The 14,065-nt window shown below is 43.3% G+C and overlaps 1 protein-coding gene across 1 annotated transcript in view; it reads right to left on the bottom strand.

The window, feature by feature from the left end:
* LOC139661053 (diacylglycerol kinase delta-like) overlaps positions 1-12,795 on the bottom strand; it is a 34,150-nt gene extending 21,355 nt beyond the window's left edge. The window contains 2 exon segments of the mRNA XM_071539376.1: positions 1-38; positions 12,715-12,795. The exon segment at positions 1-38 is cut by the window's left edge and continues 67 nt beyond it. The gene's annotated coding sequence lies outside the window, so the exon portion shown is untranslated.
* Between the last annotated feature and the right edge of the window lie 1,270 nt (positions 12,796-14,065).

The raw sequence follows: 14,065 nt of genomic DNA, 5'->3' as shown, positions 1-14,065 counted from the left end.
TCTGCACACAGAATCAAACGCCTGCAGGGAGTGATGACCTGCAGAGAGACAGACAGGCAGACAGACAGACAGGCAGACAGGCAGACAGGCAGAGAGACAGACAGACAGACAGGCAGAGAGACAGAGAGGAAGCGATTAAGCGATGTATGGGGTGATAGCTGTCTAAACTTCACAGCAGAGGGCTTGTGACTGGAAGGTTGCTGGTTCAAATCCCTGGACCGGCTGAGGAAGTGTGGGAGGGGAAGTGAGAGAGTAACACTGTCCTCCCTCATCTACTGCTGAGGAGCCGCTGAGCAAGGCACCGACTGAGAGAGAGGGGGTTCAGTCATCATCATTACTGTTATTATTATGAAACGCTATTAACAGTATGACAGCTAGCAGAATAAAACTCTAAAAACACACAGCAGTGAGATGTGTATGTGTGTGTTGGAGGGTGGACGGTAAGTGTCAGAGTGTGACTGGATCACAAGTTAGGTGTGTGTGTGTGTGTGTGTGTGTGTGTGTGTGTGTGTGTGTGTGTGTGTGTGTGTGTGTGTGTGTGTGTGTGTGTGTGTGTGATAGTAGTGTTTATTTCCAGGGAACAGACGTCGACTTCCACTTCCTGTCCAACTGCTCCACAAAGAGCCCTCTGTTCCCATACTGACAGAAATAGACACACACACACACACACACACACACACACAGCCTAACTTAACACTCACAATCCCACAAGCAGCCCTTATCCGGCGTGTTTAAAAAGAAAACATGATAAAAGTGACTGTTCTCAATATGGAACAGATTTAGTTTATAGAATATATTTTTTGCCACTCTGTGTAGTTTGATAATGTTCAGAGCAGTGAAGTGTCTCACTGACTCTTCACCTCACCAGGCTGGCTGCCAAAACCCAAAATTCAGTAGCCACTTTCACCAGTTTACCAGCCAACTAGATGTTTAGAACAGGACTCCAGATGATCAGCTTGTTAGCTAGCTAACCATAGCATCTGGTCAGCTAACCATCACTGTCTTGTTGTTAACACATCTGATTAGCACACTAGCTAACGTGGCTAGTAGCAGCTAGCGTTAGCGTGTTCACATTAACATCAGTGTGTTTGCTGGCTAGTTAGCTAGCTAACAGTTTGTTCAGGTTAACTGAGCTGACTCTTCTCAAGCTCCAACTCTTCATGTTTTGGAGTAGAGACTAGGGCTAAAGACAAGACAGTTTACTGTGTCACAGTAACCTACATTTGGAAACAAATCCACCTTATCACACTATTCACTTTTACTGAGAACGTTACTGAATGGATCTACAGCCACACCACAACAAGCTGACTCAGCTGCTCTCTGCTTCAGACACATTTACACTTTATTAACTAACACACAGTTCTACAGTGTTCCTCCATCATGGAGACACACAGGAGATTTATAACATAACTGCAAAGCCTGTATACATTAGAGCAGAGATTTGAACAGAGGGGAAAGGTGAATTCACAGTCAGTCCAATCCATTGTGAATACAAACAGCAACTACAGACATTTACTAATGAAGAAGCGTTCTTCCTCAGTTAGTCTTAATAGGCTGGATGTGACATACAACTCACACCAGAGGGCTGTTTTGTGTGTGTGTGTGTGTGTGTGTGTGTCCAGTACAGTCTTCTATTCTTGACTACTAGGATCTATTGTTAAGCAGTATACTGAGCAGAAATTCTGCTCCTCTCAAATAACAAACTTGTTTCTTCTGGCTGACTGCTGCAGGACATGCAGAACCTGCAGAACCTGCAGAACCTGCAGAACCTGGGAGCGTACAGACCAAGACTCTCCTGCTCCGGCACAGCGGACAAATCAATACAATTCTTGTCACTAGGAGAAGAAATGTGGAAGTTCACAACTTTCCATTTGAACTTGGCAGCCGTAACCGAGTGTTCCCACTAGGGCTGTAGTCGAGACCGCCTTGGTCGAGTCCAAGTCCAGATCGATTCATTGGTGAATGACCGCAAAACTACGAGTCCAATTCGAGACCAACACCATAGCAATGTGTTATCCAAGGCTACCATTGTATTTATTGACTAAAATAGCATATTTTTGTTTATTGCCTAAAATAGAAGGGAGGTTTCTAAAGACATTTCAACAAAATTAGCATGTTTTGGGGACAAAATTAATTGTAGGCAGCTTGTTTATGTTCATAACATACAGTAGTTGCACCTTTACTCAACTAAAAGTGGATTCATCTATTTCACCTACTTTTTCTTACTGCTCCACAACCACATGCTGCTCTCAGCTCTGACTGACTGAAAATATTCGTACCTGTAATTTAAGAAGGCGAAGACGAAGGAAAAAAGACAGAGAAAGACAGAGAGAGCAGGAGTAACGTTACATATGGACATGCTGAGTTTTTTTTTTTTTTTTTATCAAAATGAAGTCATTGGTTGGGTAGTTGGCATATCACCAATCAACAGTCACTAAACCTTTCGGTGGGCGCATAACTTTACTGTGAAAACTGTATCATTCGCTGCTGGTCACTTTCTTAGAAGAGATTCTAATTACAAAAACAATAATATTATATAACGTTAATTCATCCGAAACCGATTCAAGTCGGAGTCATATTAACTACGAGTCTGAGAAGAGACCAAGACCGTCAAAAATCTGTCTCGAGACCGGACTCGGGTACTACAGCCCTGGTTCCCACTGTGAGCAACACGATCTCCAAGTCAGCATCCGTCCATCCCAAAACATGTCAGTCCGTCTGTTGTGTCAGGAACATGAATGGTGATATCAGCTCCTTGTTATTCTGCTGTCAGGAACATGAATGGTGATATCAGCTCCATGTTATTCTGCTGTCAGGAACATGAATGGTGATATCAGCTCCATGTTATTCTGCTGTCAGGAACATGAATGGTGATATCAGCTCCATGTTATTCTGCTGTCAGGAACATGAATGGTGATATCAGCTCCATGTTATTCTGCTGTCAGGAACATGAATGGTGATATCAGCTCCATGTTATTCTGCTGTAGTAATCACTAATGAGACTCTTGACCATCACAGTTTCACAAGCTCTCCATCCAAATTATATTATTGTCACTTTGTAATCACATTTTTAAATTGTTGTTTACATTCTAGCAGCCAATGGCATCGCTGGAAAGATCTGAGTCTCTGAAATAAACAGAATTCTGCACAGTCAGACTTTGTTGTCATTGAACTGTTATTGATCACATCGTATCCTGGCTGTATTGATCCTGAACCTCAGATCACGTGTTGAATCAGACCAGGAGAGAAACAGGTCGCCCCGTCCCTGCTGGTCGCCACGGCTGAACTTTTCACCGTCATCGGCTGTCAACAGCCAATCAGATTCCTGCGCTTCCTTGTTTCCCTCGTGATGTGATTTAGTTTCATTACTTTACTTCAAAATGGAGAAGTTGATTCCAGCCGTTCAAAGCTTCAGTTCTCTACAACTTTTATTTGAAAGACGACAGGAATGAACGTCTCCAACACAATGCTTGAGGAACGGCTACATGAAGTCATCTTGAGCTCTTGTGTTCATTCTCAAATAATTTGACCTAATAAGCACTGGACAGATAGCTCTGTTAACTCATCCAAGAGTCATCCAAGAGTCTTAACGTTATGAAAGCCAATTCCAAAGCAGCAAAGTAAATGATTTGCCTGTTTCAGACTTTGCACAAGCTGAGGTTGAATGTGTGTTGTGTTCAGACCACAGCAGCAGCAGTATGTCTGCATGTTGTCTGTGGACGACATGTGAGTGATGATATGTATGTATTTAGTGACAGCAGAACAGCTTTGTACATCTTGTTTCATGAAAATTTCAATGAGGATAATTTTCTAGAATCTGCAGCACAGCTAGCTAACAGCAGCTGGGCTGCAGAATTTGCCTGGGTCCAGACCTTTGGCTCCGCCCACTCCACCAGTTGACTGATTCTGGTCTGGCGTCGTGACATGAAACAGCGGTTTCTCAGTTGAAAAATGATCGGTCCAATGAGTGCCGGGGGGGACTAACGATTAGCCAATCGGCGCCACGGGTGGGACTAACGTTGTCAAGCTGTGCGCCGGAACCAAGGAGGAGTAATAACAACAATGGAGACTAGGGATGCCCCGATAACGTTTTTTGCCACCGATTGCCGATCGCCGATCATCTATGAGCCATATCTGCCATACCGATCGGCCATACCGATACAGTTTTTTTGTTTTGTTATAGCAGCTGGTATAGCAGCATTACAGGTCTAACAGTTTCCATTTTACATACATTTCATCCATCAAATTGAGTCCTGGTTAAAAAGTATCCACATTTTCTTTTTTTCTACCTCAATATTTACTTGATCATTATGTAAACAAAACCATGTGGTTCTAGGTACCAACATGATTTAGTGAGAAAACCGAAGCACAAGACTGTTGCCACTTGCCTGTGTTGTTGAGTCAGTTAAATAAATGGAGACTCCCTCTGAAGATATATATCTGTTTCAGTCTTTGTTTTGGTATAAGTTAATGTTCTTAAGAGAGAGAAATGAGACTTTTCAGTTTCCTCTCCTCTGTCAGGGTCTCAACCGTCGTCCAGTTCAGAACCGCGGACAGCGGACCGTTATGTAAACAAACGCACATGGCATGCGATGAATTGATGCATTAAATAAGCAGAGAGTTAAATGAGGGGAAGCAGCGGGCGTGACGGACTGCGACGTTACTTGTTGTCTATGAAGATTTGTGTTTTTAATTAACATCCACACCGCCGACATGTTTTGAGGTCAGTTATCATGTGACAATGACGCCAACTCCACTGAGAAATGGCTCAGGTGTTTTGCGTCATCAATCGGTTTTTGCAATCGGCGACTATTAAAGCATTATCGGAATTCTCCGATCTCATATTTATACTGAATATCGGCCGATTCCGACTGCTGGCCGATCGATCGCGGCGTCCCTAATGGAGACGCTATAGACAAGATAGACGCTGCTATCCAGGCTGTTCTAAACCCATTAAAAGTACCAATCCGAAATACTTTGTTTTTACTTGGCTCTGTGTCATCAAAGATGCTCTAAACTTTCTGAACCGTCTCTGGTGTTGTCATGGCTACGCATCAGTGTCGACTTAAAATGACGTTAGATTCAGGCGGATACGTCGGTCTCTAGTGATCGGTTAGGGAAAATCGAATCCCCCTCCCCCACGGAAATCGGTTAGAGTGGAGGCAATGAAGACTGAAGATGGAGACGGAGTGGAACGAGTTGACAGTTCAGTCTGAGATCAGGCAGCTGCAGAATGCTTCTTCTGCAGAGAAACAGTCAGGGAGCGAGTCTCTGGTGTCAGGCTGACCGTGTTAAAACCTTCCTGATAAGAGGAAAAGCCCAGACAGGCTTCACCTGACAGACTCATCTCAACAGTAACGGCTTCCTGTTCATCGGGTGAGGATCTGTGTGTCCATTTTGGGCCAAAAAATTACCTGAAGTTCGTCTTTCACGTGTGTAAAATCTAGAGGATCCAGTGTCTAAAAGTGTCTCATTTAGTGACCCGAGGCTGTAGCGACCTCCCGGGTCTGAGTCCGGTCTGGGACGTTCTCTGAGACCATGATAGAAAATTTGCAAACACAAAGACTCTGCAGCAGTCTGACTATTTAAAAGTGAATCTTGCACTATAATGTTCTTGCCTTGTTCTTTTGTAAAGATGAAAGTATTTGCAGTGTCATGATGCCTTGAGGTGTTTATCCAGCCGGGCCAGCTGCTAAAATAAAGGCTGTTTTCTCAGAGGAGACGGTCTCGGATCGCTGGACATCACATTTGGGATCCAAACTCATAAACTTCACATCCGAGCTGCCTGGCTTGTTCGTGAATACAAAACGTCTGCTGATGCATCAACAAACAGACCGGGGAGCTTCATCTGAAGTCATGTGGCTGCAAATACTGAGCAAATATTTGAAGAGTTAAATTCCAAATTGAGATCTGCAGCATGTGAAAAATGAGACACACTGACAAACTGACTGCTGACATGAGAGTCAAACCCTCTGCTGAGTATCAGTGATGCTATTTTCCATCTGAAAAAACACTGACATTTAAAGGATCAGGCCGGTGGTTTTTAACACATTTCTTACCGTCAACAAATCCTATGAAAATAACAAAATCAGCAATGATTTTGTTTTGCCAACAAGTCTGGTCCATGTATCCTGGTCCCAGTGCAGCCATGTCCCAGCAGCCATAGAACTCCATTGTATTAAAAAACGGTTAAAAACCCGTCACAGAGCCATGCTGCTGCTCTGCAGCATATTTCATCATCACCATGCACCGGGCCGGACCACTTTTTCCTCAAACAACTTAATAATCCGGCTGTAAACACTTTGCCATCTCAGGAAAGTAGTTCCGTAGCACAGAAAATAGTCCCCGGCGTAATGAAGAATTTGTTCCCGTTTGAATTTGATTTGGTAATAACTACAACAGCCTGACTTTTCATGGTAACAGTTAGAGATTTTTAAAATGTAAACTATGTCTTTGTGAGCTGAATTTAAAGGTTTTTAGCTTACAGTTGGAGCCAATGACTTCTGGGTTGACGGCTGAAAACGGAACATGGGAAGTCAGAAAGTAACGAGAGGAGAGCAAACACATTGTTGATATTGTTATTTTCATAGGATTTGTCGACGGTAAGCAATGCATTAAAAAACACCGGCCTTCTCCTTTAAGCAGATGTAGTTACTATGAGACAGTTACTCAGTGTATCAGTTAAAGGGTTTTACTGCATTTTGACATGAAGCCTTTGTCTTCTCTCAGAAGACGACATCGCTGCTCAGTTTCAATGAAAGAATTTTACATTCACAACAAAATCAAGTTGTTGTGAATGTAAAATGTCTCTGAATCTAGACCTGGGCTCATACACACACACACACACACACACACACACACACACACAATCATACTAATAGACACACACACACATATATATTAACTTATTCATAGACACACTAATGCATACTAACCCAGATATAAACGTATCCATTGACAGACACACACACACACACACACAACCTGATATATATAGATATACAGGCTCATATATGGACATAGACACACACACACACACACACACACACACACACACTCTCAATAACAACTCTCCCCAACACATAAACTCTCTCACACACACTGACGTCAGCGCTGTCCAGCTGGCGAGAAACAACGTCAGAATGACGAGAGACGAGCCATAGCGACCAACACACACACACACACACACACACACACACACACACACACACACACACACACACACACACACACACACACACACACACACACACACACACACACACACACACACACACACACACACACACACACACACACAGGGGAAACAGACCTTTTAGTGTTTCCCCTTTCTCTCCGTCATTCCTGACATTTTTCCTGGCTTTACTTCTAAAGCTCTCCTCTGTTTCCTCGCCTCTTTTCTCCTCCACTCCTCCTCTATCCTCCTCTATCCTCCATCTTCCTCCTCCTCCTCCTCTCCTGACCATCTCTCTCTGTTTCTCTGCTGTTAAAATCCTCCTCCCCACCTCCTAGTCTGTTTCATTTCTCGCCTCACAGATCGGAGAGCGGAGGTGTCCGTCTCTTATTCTGCTTCTTTACCTTCTTCTCTTCATTTCCATTCTCTCCTGCACTCCTGACCTCCTACCTGTTGGTGATCTGGAGTCTGAAACTCGTCCTGCTGTTGACCTCAGCACAGTCTTTCACAACATAATGACAGTGTAACGTGTGTCAGGTCAGACCTCAGACCAGGGGAAGGTTTCTGTACCTGGAGACTTTCTTTCCGCTGCTCAAAGTTTTTCTTCTGATCTTCGACTCGCCACAGAAACAGAATCACAGAATCACAGAATCACCGGCTCTGATCCTCTGAGGTTAGAAAGATCCTCTACATGGCTGTGGGTTCAAAACCCGGTTTCAGACCTGCTTCAGCTCCCGGTTGTGATTCTTGATCAAAATCTGGTTCAAAACCCAGTTCAAGTCCTAGTTCGAGTCCTGGTCCAAAACCTGGTTCAAAAACTAGCTGGCTCCTGGCTCAAGTCTGGGTTCAGATCCCGGTCAGGTCCTGGTTTAAATCCCACTTCTATTCCTGGTTTAAATCCCGGTCCAAAACCCTCAAAACCCCCAAAACCACAACAAACAGCCACAGCAGGTCCGTTTCTCTCCTGCTGCTGGACTGGTTCCAAAACCTGGTTCTCTCTCTATGTCTCTCTCTACGTCTCTCTCTGTCCGTCTCTCTCTCTCTCTCTGTCCTTCTCTCTCTCTCTCTCTCCAGAAGCCCCGCCCACATCCTCCCTCATGACTCAAGCCTATTTCCTGTCTAGGGGGGTGGGGGGGATACAGAAGACCCACAGAGAAGCACATCTTTAGACACACACACCGTGCTGTGTGTGTGTGTGTGTGTGTGTGTGGGTGCGTGTGTGTGTGTGTGTGTGTGTGGAGGGGGGGCAAGAGACAAGCCCCCCCCCCCCCCCCCCCTCCAAACACACATATATATGTACATGACGCGCACACACACACACACACACACACACACACACACACACAGAAATGAATGACATAGCTGTACTTTGGCATCGTGAGAAACAGATAAGAGTCAAGGCAAACCCCCGAGTGACGTTCACACACACACACACACACACACCCACACACACACACACACACACACACACAGTAAACACAGTTAGACAGCATTCAGAACACCCGCAGGACAGGCATCCCGGATGTTACACACACACACACACACAGTTTACTAAAAATACACACCTCCTCTGTCACATGCAAAGATTTTGAGCACAATGTGCACATAAACACACACACACTGTAAACACATCTAGAAGTCACGGGTCGTGCCACACACACACACACACACACACACACACACACACACACACACACACACAGCCCCACCCTGCTGTTCCAACAGCCCAGAGCGACTATAAATACACATCAAAGCCCGGCGCTGCCTCATGGCTTCATTTAAAGGAACGATGAGTGAAAAACTTCAGCAAAACATAACAATCATAAAAGATTTCTTCATGCTGCAGTTCCTACTGGAGCAGAAAACGTTTTAAAAAGTTGAAAAAAAAAAAAAAAAAAAAAGAAGCAATAAAAAAGCTTTTGATGTTTTATACAGCTTTGGATGTTTGTATATTTCACAGTGGAACTAAAACAGAGTAGAGAAAACTTGACTAGTTTATTATATTATTAAGGAATGATTGATCTATGGAGGCTTCATGTCCAAGACACCGAACCCATAACTGCTCCATTGATCTCTTGGAGGATCAATAAGGAATATCAAAAAATCAAATAAAAAGGTAAAAAACAGTCAGTCAGAGTAATTTGAAGTATTTAGATGAAATCAGTGTGGATCAGTGTGGTTGAGGTGGGGATGAGAGTTAAAGGTCCACATGGTGTAAAGCAGGACTCCCCTCTCCTCTGTGGTGATAAAGGAGTTGGATGGTCTATCTAAACATGGTGAAAGTATTAAAACTAAATCCACACAATCCATATTAGTGCAGCGAGCCTCTAAACGAGCCGTTTGGACTTCCGTAACTTTGTGACGTCACAAAGGTTCGCTCATTATCATTTTTGTAAGAAATAATAGACTAACAAAGTGTTTTTTTCAAAGCGGTTGAGCGGTTGTCGTCGTTTATTACCGGAGAGTTTTCCCTACCTGTAGCCGCCGGGCCGCGGCGTCTCACGTTTCACTCTGGAAACGGTTAGCCGATCGGAACGGAGGGGTCGTTAATATTAATGAGCCTTAAAGACACGGAGACAGAAACGGCCTGTTCTTGGTAAGGCTCAGAGAGATGCTGGAAAATGAACGTGGAGAAATGGATTGAGAGTGTTTTTGGTTCAGTTCCTTGGATCCTCCTGATGTAGTCTGATGTGTGCCTGACTTGTCGATCTGTCCCCATGCGCTGTGTGTGTTGATGCTTATGTTGGTGTTTTTGTTTTTAATCTTTTTATTGTGATTTTACTGCCTGCTCTGGTTTGTACAGCACTTAGGTCAACGTGATTTGTTTTTAAATGTGCTTTAGAAATAAATCTGACTTGACTTGACTTGACACCACACACACAGCTTTGAATGGACAGAAATAGAGCTGCAACTAACGATTATTTTCATTGTCGATTAATCTGTGGATTATTTTCTCGATTAATCAATTAGTTGTTTGGTCTATAAAATGTCAGAAAATGGTGAAAAATGTGGATCAGTGTTTCCCAAAGCCCAAGATGACGTCCTCAAATGTCTTGTTTTGTCCACAACCCAAAGATATTCAGTTTACTGTCATAGAGGAGGAAAGAAACCAGAAAATATTCACATTTAAGAAGCTGGAATCAGAGAATTTTGACTTATTTTTCTTAAAAAATTACTCAAACCGATTAATCGATTATCAAAATAGTTGGCGATTCATTTAATAGTTGACAACTAATCGATTAATCGTTGCAGCTCTAGAGAGAAAGACACAAAATGAACACAGATAGTGCAGATAAACAGTCAGTTCACTCTGTTCTGGTGAGGCGTTCAAATGACTTTATATGAAGTCAGTTCATTTAGAATCAGAGTAGATTACTGCTTTTAACAGACTGAGTTTCCCATACAGGTTTATTTGTGACGCAGTTGGACGCAAGTTGGTCAGTTTATAGAACCAGACCTGGGTAATCGTGCTTGCAAACTCCACACACACACACACACACACACACACACACACACACACACACACACACACACCACCACTGTCCGTCACAAGTAAACGGTCGACCTGTGGGAAACACTGAGCTCATTAGACTGCATGATAACACACTGATGTTATTCAGTCTGCTGTTATTACTACCAACAGTCTGTTTCCATGATGAGAGACAGAGCCTGTCACGTGGGGGAGAGGTGTGTGTGTGTGTGTGTGTGTGTGTGTGTGTGTGTGTGTGTGTGTGGTAGGTCTGCTGTCATGTTAGCAGCTAGTGGAGAAATTAAAAGATTGGACATTTGAAGGGTTTCACTCCCAAAGCATGTTGGGAACCAGTGTGATGTTTAGTTATGTTCCATATAACTACATGTCTGATAATATTATGCAATACTAGGTCGCTTTCCCCACCTGGACTGGTCAAGCCGGTCTGGAATTCACACCCGCAACCTTCTAGTCACAAACCCGTCAGCTGTCCTGACCCCCTGACCCCTTGACCCCTTGACCTCTGACCTCCTCCCTGCTTGCTCTCTCTCTCTCTCTGGATAAGAGATCAGCAGCTAAAACGAAGCTAACTGTCATTCACATCAACAGGTTTAACAAGGAGCCGAGGCCTTAAGTCTCTGTGTGCCTCTGGTAGAGTCTTGGGTCGTGTCTCTTCCTCCGTGATAAAACCCCCAAATCAGTGATTCTGTGATCTGTTGCTCCGGTAGAGCAGACTGGAGAATTGTGGGGTTTTTTTCTCTCTCCATTCACTGCCTTTGTCTGGAGGAACAGTCTGAAAATCACTTCTAGCACATAAAGGAACGCCGACACAGCAGATTCTGACAATATAGAAAAAACTAGTCCAGTAAAAAAGTGACAGACTTGTTTGTTATCTTTGTCAAACTCCCGTCTCCCACCCTTTTTCACCTATTTACAATTATTGATAAACTTATTATTTTCTTTCTTTCTATTATTCTCGATGTTCCACTTGTTCAAACTGAAAGGTTTGATACAGGGTACATGCAGGAATCCTGAAGTTAAATTCAACACCTTTTAAGACCTTTTCAATATATTTTAAGACCTCAACGCCACTTCGAGCTGTAACCGGTTACATCAGCGACACCTTTAACTTACATTTACTACACATTGATTTTGAGATCGCAAAACTAAACAGTCTTAGTTTGCGATAACCTCTATGGATCACTGGATCAATACTACAGAATTCAGATCGGCCGGGAGGGAACAGAGCTCAAGAGAATAAACTGAGTGACTAACCCAAAGGCAAGGTTTATTAAAAGTAATAACAGTAACACACACACACACACACACACACACACACACACACACACACACACACACACACACACACACAACACGGTCATTAACAAAAATCTCTGTGGTCTTTCCATGCTTTGCTCTCTTTCCCGTTCACTTTCCACTTAGTGACAGCCGACACAGAAGAATCCCAAATCCGCGTCTCTTAACTTCCGGGTTATGCTTTACTGTTCCCGCTTGTTTGTTGTAGTTTGTTGTGAGGAACAAAATAAATAAATTCACGCAAACTTTTAGCACACAAACTCTCTGGAAAAACAGGCTATTCACATTGAAAAAATAGCTACAAAACTGAATACCTCATAAAATGGCGATTAAGACTTTTTAATACTTTTTAAGGGCCTTCATTTTCGCTAAATTGATTTATTACATTTTAATACTTTTTAAGACCCCGTGGACACCCTGTAATAAACATAAAGAAAGAGATTCACTTATCCCAGTTCATAACATAATAATCATAACAGATAATCACCAATTTTGGGGTTATGTCATGTCCAGGAAGCCTCATCTGTTCAGACCAGACTGGCCTTCGTTTAGCCGCTGTGTGATTTTATATCTTTTGGGTTTTTTTTGTTTTATTGTTTTTTACTGTTTTCTGGTCTCATTTTAACTGTTTTACTCTCCTGAAGCAAACCCAAGACACTACCAGAGTTCAGCAGACCTGCAGTGAGGGAGCTGTGAGAGACGCAGGAGGAGGAGGAGGAGGAGGAGGAGGAGGAGGAGGAGGAGGAGGACTCACCGTGAAGCTGTTGTTGACGTTCTTGGTGCTGGACTCGGCCACGCTGGCGTCAGTCAGGTCGACCTCGTCAAAGATGATCGACTGGAGAGAGAGAGACAGTCGACTTGGTTAAGAATGACATCACAGTCTGCACAGAGGAGAGTCTGGTTACAGTGAAGAGCGTTTGCCCTGCCCCACCCTGATCAGATCAATATTTTATATTTAAAACATTTGATCATCTTTATAAAATAACTATAAAATAGCATTGTTATAGATTAGACTACCCAAAAGTATAGCTAAACTGTTAAGATTAGCTTCACATTGACAACTTTAAAATGCTGCTTACATGTACATGTATGTCAATAAATCAGTGTTAATATTCCAATAATTTATGAAAAATATAACTCTCTAAATGGGGACAGTTTGCATAATGAGTACGTTTACTTTGATACTCTAAGTACATTTTGCTGCCAATACTTATGTACTTTTACTTAAGTAAGATTTTGAATGCAGGACTTTTACTTGTAATGGAGTATCTTTACATTGTTGTATTGCTACTTTTACTGAAGGAAAAGATCTCAGTACTTCTTCCACCACCTCACCTCCCCCCGCCCCACCCTACCTCCCTCCGCCCCACCTCCCCCCGCCTCTATATTTTTTATTTCTTCTTTATGAAACGGCATGAAAACTAGGAATACTAAAATAGATAAAACAGAAATAACACTCAAAAACAAAATGGGTAAAAGAAAACAAAACAGAAGAGAGAGGAGACAGCAGTCAGACCTTGGCGGTCTGGGCGTAGTACAGCGTCCGGCCTCGCAGCTTGAAGTATCGTCTCTTCCAGCGCTGGAAGGAGTTTGTCTGTTTCATCAGCTTCCCCTCCTTCAGGATGGTCTGAAACACAGAGACACGTTCACACCTCACCCCACACCCCACCTCTCACCCCACACCCCACCTCTCACCCCACACCTCACCCCACACCCCACCTCTCACCCCACACCTCACCCCTCCAGCCGAGAGTTCAGCCAGGCCGCCAAAACCTCAGCTGAATTTTGAAGTCAGTAAGGAAGAGTCGCCGCTAGAGTCCGCCTCCAAAAAGACTCCCGACCTCCAACTCCATGAAGTCAACAGACCACAACCAACTTCTGATCAAAATATAAAGTCTCATTACCTAGTTTCACTTCTTCTAATATGTGTCCTTATGGAGCTTTTCAAAATAATTGCGTCATTAACGGGATATAACGGATATAAAACGGGGTTCTTTTCCTAGTGAGTAGGGCCGGGCGATAATTCAATATTAGCGTTTATCATCTTTCAGTGGAATCATATCGTGATGATATGAAGATATTTTGATATCGTGACACATTTCTGC

Source organism: Centroberyx affinis, unplaced genomic scaffold, assembly GCF_046629955.1.
Source record: "Centroberyx affinis isolate AG114_WGS23_722 - 3 ecotype Tasmania unplaced genomic scaffold, CSIRO-AGI_Caff_v1 ptg003444l_1, whole genome shotgun sequence".
Lineage (NCBI taxonomy): Eukaryota > Metazoa > Chordata > Actinopteri > Beryciformes > Berycidae > Centroberyx > Centroberyx affinis.
The sequence above is the reverse complement of the archived record's forward strand: the minus strand, read 5'-3'. Positions and strand labels throughout refer to the sequence as shown.